Below are 6,965 nucleotides of genomic sequence, written 5' to 3' on the forward strand. Positions count from 1 at the left end.
AATTTCCGTCTAGGATGTTTTGACCCGTATAAAAAAAAATAAACACCAAATTTTCCCCCGCAAAATCGAAATTCCACCAACCCCTCCTAAAATTTCCGCCAAAAATGGTAATAAGAAAACCCCCGCACCCCTAATTCTCTAACTCCTTCCCTTACTCCCCGCCACAAACATAACCCTCCTCTTTGTCGGCAAGGAGATCATGGCCACCGTCGAACGTCCCCGCCATGCGCTCCGTCAAATCCGAAAATGGAACGAAAACGAAAAATGATTTTTTCTTTTTTTTGGTTTGTTTGTTTAGCCCGCGAGTGGGATCTCTCCGGTGATGTTTGGAGGCCAGATGAGCGAGGAGGCGGCGGAAAAAGTGATCAAAACCTGGTGAAATTTTAAAATTTGGGGGTTTGTTGTGGGTTTTGATGCTTTTGTTATTGGATCCGTTTGCTTTATTTATGTCTTGATCTGAACAAGTTATTTAGGAGAGAGATAGTTTTATCTAACGTGAATTAGCTGTAGATTGAAAATTTGCGGTGTTCTTATTTTATTGATTTAGTGTATTTAGCGTCTAAATTTGTGATCAGCACATATAAACTCAGAGTAATCACTGTTTTCATTTAGCATTCTTCTTATCAATCCTCTGGCAAAATGCAAAATTTATTGGGAATTATGTTCATCTTCATTTTTGGTGAAGTCTAGTTATTTTCCCCCACTTTAGAATAATTCTTCTGCAAGTCATTTGTTCATGAGCTTCTCTGCTTATAAGATTGACATTTTAATCGTTGTGTTAATACTTTGATGATAGTTCATCCACTGAAGTTGAAGAAGATGCCTTGTCATGAGGGCCACTGCAAGTTTTCACAATAAGCGATGCATGCATTTTTTGTGAATTCGGAGTGCTTTGAATCATTAGGGCAGAAATCACTTTGGAGAATAACACGTGCATTTATCAGATTTGGGGTACCATGCATTAATCCTAATTTCTAGGAAGTGTTTTATTGAAAGTGTCTTCCATTTGCTAGAATTTCAGAGGATTGGAAGAGTGAAAGATTTCATTGCTTTGTTGATTTGGATAAAGCATGTGCCTTGTAAAAATTAACTGTTAGTTGATTCTGTACTTCTATGAGTAACTGAACTAGATTTTTTGGTGATGTGAGATTCTATAATAATTTATGCTTACCATATTATGGGACTTGGGTTCTCTATGATAATTTGTTCTGAGCCTTTGTTCTACGCGTTGGTGTGTATTCGACAAGTTCATTTTGAAATATGTTCTCTATAAAATTCTCATACTTTGTTGTTGTATCAATTTTGTTATTTGCGATAATATGTGTGTAATGTGTTTTTGTACATCTTGTTCATATTATGTTGACGATTTTGGTCAACTGTTTTCCTAGTGCAAAATTGGGATGCCTGATGACCAGGATAAATATTCATATATTTTGCTTGTATATGTAAAATATATATATTATTTGTTAGCCAAGAATGCAAGGCTGTAATCGCACAATATGGGGAAAAAATTCTTACTATGTTGGTGGAAAAGGTCAGGATTACTTGTGACGTTGATTTTGCATTTAAATTTGATTTAGTTTTCTACATCGTTATGCAAGGCTGTCATCTAACTGTAACGCCCTGCCCCGGAATCCCGGAGTCGGTACGCTATTAGATCTGATGGACTGGCCTCACAAACCACCACATGTCTTTTCAGCACATTTTGTCCTCACTCACGTGCTCCCTGGAAAACTTCCAAGGGGGTCACCCATCCTAGAATTTCTCCAAGCCAAGCACGCTTAACTTTGGAGTTTCTAGGAGTTGGGTTCCTGAAAAGAAGATGCATCTTGGTGGTATGAGTATTCCAATCAAATCTATCAATACTAATCACATCACCCTCTTAAGGGTTGGGGTATTACATACTCCCCCACTTAAATTCACAACGTCCTCGTTGTGCCAAATCATATCATCCAAGACCGTACCATCCGTGTGAGATTCTAGAGGTGGCTCCTATGGCCTCAAGAGGTGGCTCCCGCCCTCTCGACGTAGCACTTTGCGCCGCATAGCACTTAGCTCTCACAATTCCGGTTAGCTTGGCTCTGATACCATTTGTAACGCCCTGCCCCGGAATCCCGGAGTTGGTACGCTATTAGATCTGATGGACTGGCCTCACAAACCACCACATGTCTTTTCAGCACATTTTGTCCTCACTCACGTGCTCCCTGGAAAACATCCCAGGGGGTCACCCGTCCTAGAATTTCTCCAAGCCAAGCACGCTTAACTTTGGAGTTTCTAGGAGTTGGGTTCCTGAAAAGAAGATGCATCTTGGTGGTATGAGTATTCCAATCAAATCTATCAATACTAATCACATCACCCTCTCAAGGGTTGGGGTATTACACTAACTTTCTTGTTTCACAAGTAAATTCTAACTTGATACCGGTTATTCTCACATCTCGTGTACTCAGTGGCTTTATTGAGAGTGTAGTAAATGATAACGGGACAAATCGACTGGTGGACAGAATGGGAGTAAAATGACAGTGATGAAGACCATATGTTCTTTGGAAGCACTAAGAAAACACGGGAGGTTTTTGTGCAGCAAAGGTAAGGATGTCTCTTACTGCATCTTGTAGTTCATTCTGTTCTTTAAATCAGTTTTTCTTTCAGATATTTACAGAAGGAAAAAAACTAGTGGCCCAGATGACAATAGTGTGATGTATGAGCTTGCTGAACGAGCATTACATGAGTCCATCAGCATTAAGTTGAAGGATTACATAGCTCAGGTATATCATTTAGACTGATATCTCTGTTTTCCTCAATAGTTGGCAACCAGTTAACATTGTCTATTGTTGCAATTTTTAAGTGATAATGGGATACAAAATGTAGAAAATGTTAAAAGATTCATCCATGGGACAAAATTTACTTATTTTATATTACAGGCTAGATACATCTATTAAAATGCCTGAGTTACATGAAATAGAAGTTATAACATATAAAAGATTAATCTTTTATAAGTTCTATGCTAAAATTAAGTGGAGTTATAATTTATAAATATTTATAAGTTATATGCCTGAGTTGCATGAAATAGAAGTTATAACTTATAAATATTTAATTTTAGCATATACCAGAACTTAAGTTCTATGCTAAATATTTGAAGAGTTGAAATTGTGATGTTTTGTTTTTTGGGTGTAGGATGGAGGAGTAGCGTTCTGGTCGTCAGATCTGATGCTAGGCAGCGAGGATGCAGCTTGATTAGCAACTCAGTTGCAGTTTAGTTCTTAAATTTTTGTTGTTTTTTGTGTTTTTTTATTTTTATTGAGGTTTTTGTAGTAATTTGTACTCATGCAAAGATTCCATTCTTGTAGTTAATTATATGAATTATATGATCACTTACATATATTCAATTCTACCATGTATTTGGTTGCATAAATTGCTTTGTTATTCATGTTGACGTCAGGTAATTTGTTTATGGATTTTGGGCACATTCTTTACCTTACAAAGATGATCTTGGTGTATTGTACATGTTTCTTAAAATGGATGAAGGATGAGCCTGGATACCAAGAAAGCACACCCAAAAAAAAAAACTACTATATCCTAGACGAAAATTCCGTCTAGGATGCTCAAATTCCATCTAGAATGGTTTTTTTAATAAAAAAATTTAAAAAAAAAATATAAAACGGAAATTCCGTCTAGTATGGGTATCCTAGACGGAAATTTCCGTCTAGGATACCTATTCTAGACGGAAATTTTTTCCGTCTAGAATGAAGTATTCTAGACGGAAATTTCCGTCTAGGATACTCCGTCTAGGATGTATTCTAGACGGTTTTGAATTCCGTCTAGAATAATCCGTCTAGGATGTATTCTAGACGGAATTTCCGTTTAGAATACAATATTCTAGACGGAAACTTCCTAGACGGGTATTCTAGACGGAATTCCGTCTAGAATACTCATTCTAGACGGAATTTTGATTTTCCTAGACGGAATTTTCCGTCTAGGATGTGTAACTTTCTAGAACGGTACCGTTGCTTTCAGATGGGAGAAAAACATGAGAACGGGCAGCGCAAGTGGCAGCCAAGAGCCCGATGGCTGCAAACAGGAACACCGGAATCGCTGCCGCACTCTTGGTCATTTTTCGCCTTATATATATAATTGCTTCTTCTTAATTAATTTTCTACAGCTTGATTGATGCCATACTGCCTCTGCCCTCGGGCTCTATTTATAGAGTTTATCTTTGCGAAAATCTGAGACCGCAAATTGTAACGCCCTGCCCCGGAATCCCGGAGTCGGTACGCTATTAGATCTGATGGACTGGCCTCACAAACCACCACATGTCTTTTCAGCACATTTTGTCCTCACTCACGTGCTCCCTGGAAAACATCCCAGGGGGTCACCCGTCCTAGAATTTCTCCAAGCCAAGCACGCTTAACTTTGGAGTTTCTAGGAGTTGGGTTCCTGAAAAGAAGATGCATCTTGGTGGTATGAGTATTCCAATCAAATCTATCAATACTAATCACATCACCCTCTCAAGGGTTGGGGTATTACACTAACTTTCTTGTTTCACAAGTAAATTCTAACTTGATACCGGTTATTCTCACATCTCGTGTACTCAGTGGCTTTATTGAGAAATCGACTGGTGGACAGAATGGGAGTAAAATGACAGTGATGAAGACCATGTGTTCTTAGTAAAATGACAGTGATGAAGACCATGTGTTCTTTGGAAGCACTAAGCAAACACTGGAGGTACTTGTGCAGCAAAGGTAAGGATGTCTCTTACTGCATCTTGTAGTTCATTCTGTTCTTTAAATTAGTTTTTCTTTCAGATATTTACAGAAGGAAAAAACTAGTGGCCCAGATGGCAATAGTGTGATGTATGAGCTTGCTGAACGAGCATTACATGAGTCCATCAGCATTAAGTTGAAGGATTACATAGCTCAGGTACATCATTTAGACTGATATATCTGTTTTCCTCAATAGTTGGCAACCAGTTAACATTGTCTATTGTTGCAATTTTTAAGTGATAATGGGATACAAAATGTAGAAAATGTTAAAAGATTCATCCATGGGACAAAATTTACTTATTTTATATTACATGCTAGATACATCTATTAAAATGCCTGAGTTACATGAAATAGAAGTTATAACTTATAAAAGATTAATCTTTTATAAGTTCTATGCTAAAATTAAGTGGAGTTATAATTTATAAATATTTATAAGTTATATGCCTGAGTTGCATGAAATAGAAGTTATAACTTATAAATATTTAATTTTAGCATATACCAGAACTTAAGTTCTATGCTAAATATTTGAAGAGTTGAAATTGTGATGTTTTGTTTTTTGGGTGTAGGATGGAGGAGTAGCGTTCTGGTCGTCAGATCTGATGCTAGGCAGCGAGGATGCAGCTTGATTAGCAACTCAGTTGCAGTTTAGTTCTTAAATTTTTGTTGTTTTTTGTGTTTTTTTATTTTTATTGAGGTTTTTGTAGTAATTTGTACTCATGCAAAGATTCCATTCTTGTAGTTAATTATATGAATTATATGATCACTTACATATATTCAATTCTACCATGTATTTGGTTGCATAAATTGCTTTGTTATTCATGTTGACGTCAGGTAATTTGTTTATGGATTTTGGGCACATTCTTTACCTTACAAAGATGATCTTGGTGTATTGTACATGTTTCTTAAAATGGATGAAGGATGAGCCTGGATACCAAGAAAGCACACCCAAAAAAAAAAACTACTATAGCATAGCAACCTAGACGGAAATTCCGTCTAGGATGCTCAAATTCCGTCTAGAAAGTTTTTTTAATAAAAAAAATTTAAAAAAAATAAAAAACAGAAATTCCGTCTAGTATGGGTATCCTAGACGGAAATTTTCGTCTAGGATACCTATTCTAGACGGAAATTTTTTCCGTCTAGAATGAAGTATTCTAGACGGAAATTTCCGTCTAGAATACTCCGTCTAGGATGTATTCTAGACGGTTTTGTATTCCGTCTATAATAATCCGTCTAGGATGTATTTTAGACGGAATTTCCGTCTAGAATACAATATCCTAGACGGAAACTTCCTAGACGGGTATTCTAGACGGAATTCCGTCTAGAATATAATAACGCGAACACACTATAATGAATAGAGAATGAACATTAACCAATAACACAATAAAAGGACATAAAAATCTAAAAAACTATAAGATAAATACTAAAAATAACATGTGTATACAATGTATATTGTTACAATGACAAAACAATACATATCGAAAACGAAGCAAACAAACAACAAATATTCTATAAACAACACATGAGTAAATACTATACATACTCACAAACGCTATTTAGAATTATCTTTATGTTAGTTATAAAAGAATAATAACTAATATAACAAAATAACTATATAATTTGTAATTCAACTCTAAACTTAACAATATAAATAATGCCTGAATATCAAAATAGAAATACATCGCTCTTAGAAATAACGAAACCAATTGTGAACATACTAAAACAATCTAACAAGACAAAACTGACTGATAAGATAATTATGTACCGAAAATGTTGTGAGTTGAGAATAAAGAATAAGAATGTATGTGTAGAATATTAAAATCATGAACTTATTAAAATATATCACTAAAAATATGAACAATATACAATAATGTAAAACATAAGTAAATAATAGATGGTATGACAGAAAACACACACATACATAATGTAGATATGCAAAGGTATAATTAAACACAATATATTAATCTAAATATCAGATATGATATGCAATGTATATGTGAAATTTAACGACATGATTTGAACAATTGAAAATGTATAAGTAATGGTATATATGAAAAACACACAATATAACACTGTGTATGATACATAAAATAATGTAAAAAAATTAATACAATCAACGATATATAAGTCAACCAAAGAAACATAGTCGTAAAAATATTAACACATATAATAACGACCGGTATAAGGAAAGAGGAGTTATAGGAAGAGAGC

The 6,965-nt window shown here is 35.3% G+C and overlaps 2 long non-coding RNA genes across 2 annotated transcripts; both read left to right on the forward strand.

The window, feature by feature from the left end:
- On the forward strand, positions 249–1,194 carry LOC109826869. The gene is made up of 2 exons (XR_002243300.1): positions 249–375; positions 797–1,194. It is a non-coding gene; the product is annotated as an uncharacterized LOC109826869 (long non-coding RNA).
- LOC109843096 lies at positions 4,642–5,540 on the forward strand. Its single transcript, XR_002247509.1, has 3 exons — positions 4,642–4,736; positions 4,800–4,914; positions 5,324–5,540. It is a non-coding gene; the product is annotated as an uncharacterized LOC109843096 (long non-coding RNA).

Source organism: Asparagus officinalis, chromosome 1 (assembly GCF_001876935.1).
Source record: "Asparagus officinalis chromosome 1, Aspof.V1, whole genome shotgun sequence".
NCBI classification, from domain to species: Eukaryota; Viridiplantae; Streptophyta; class Magnoliopsida; order Asparagales; family Asparagaceae; genus Asparagus; species Asparagus officinalis.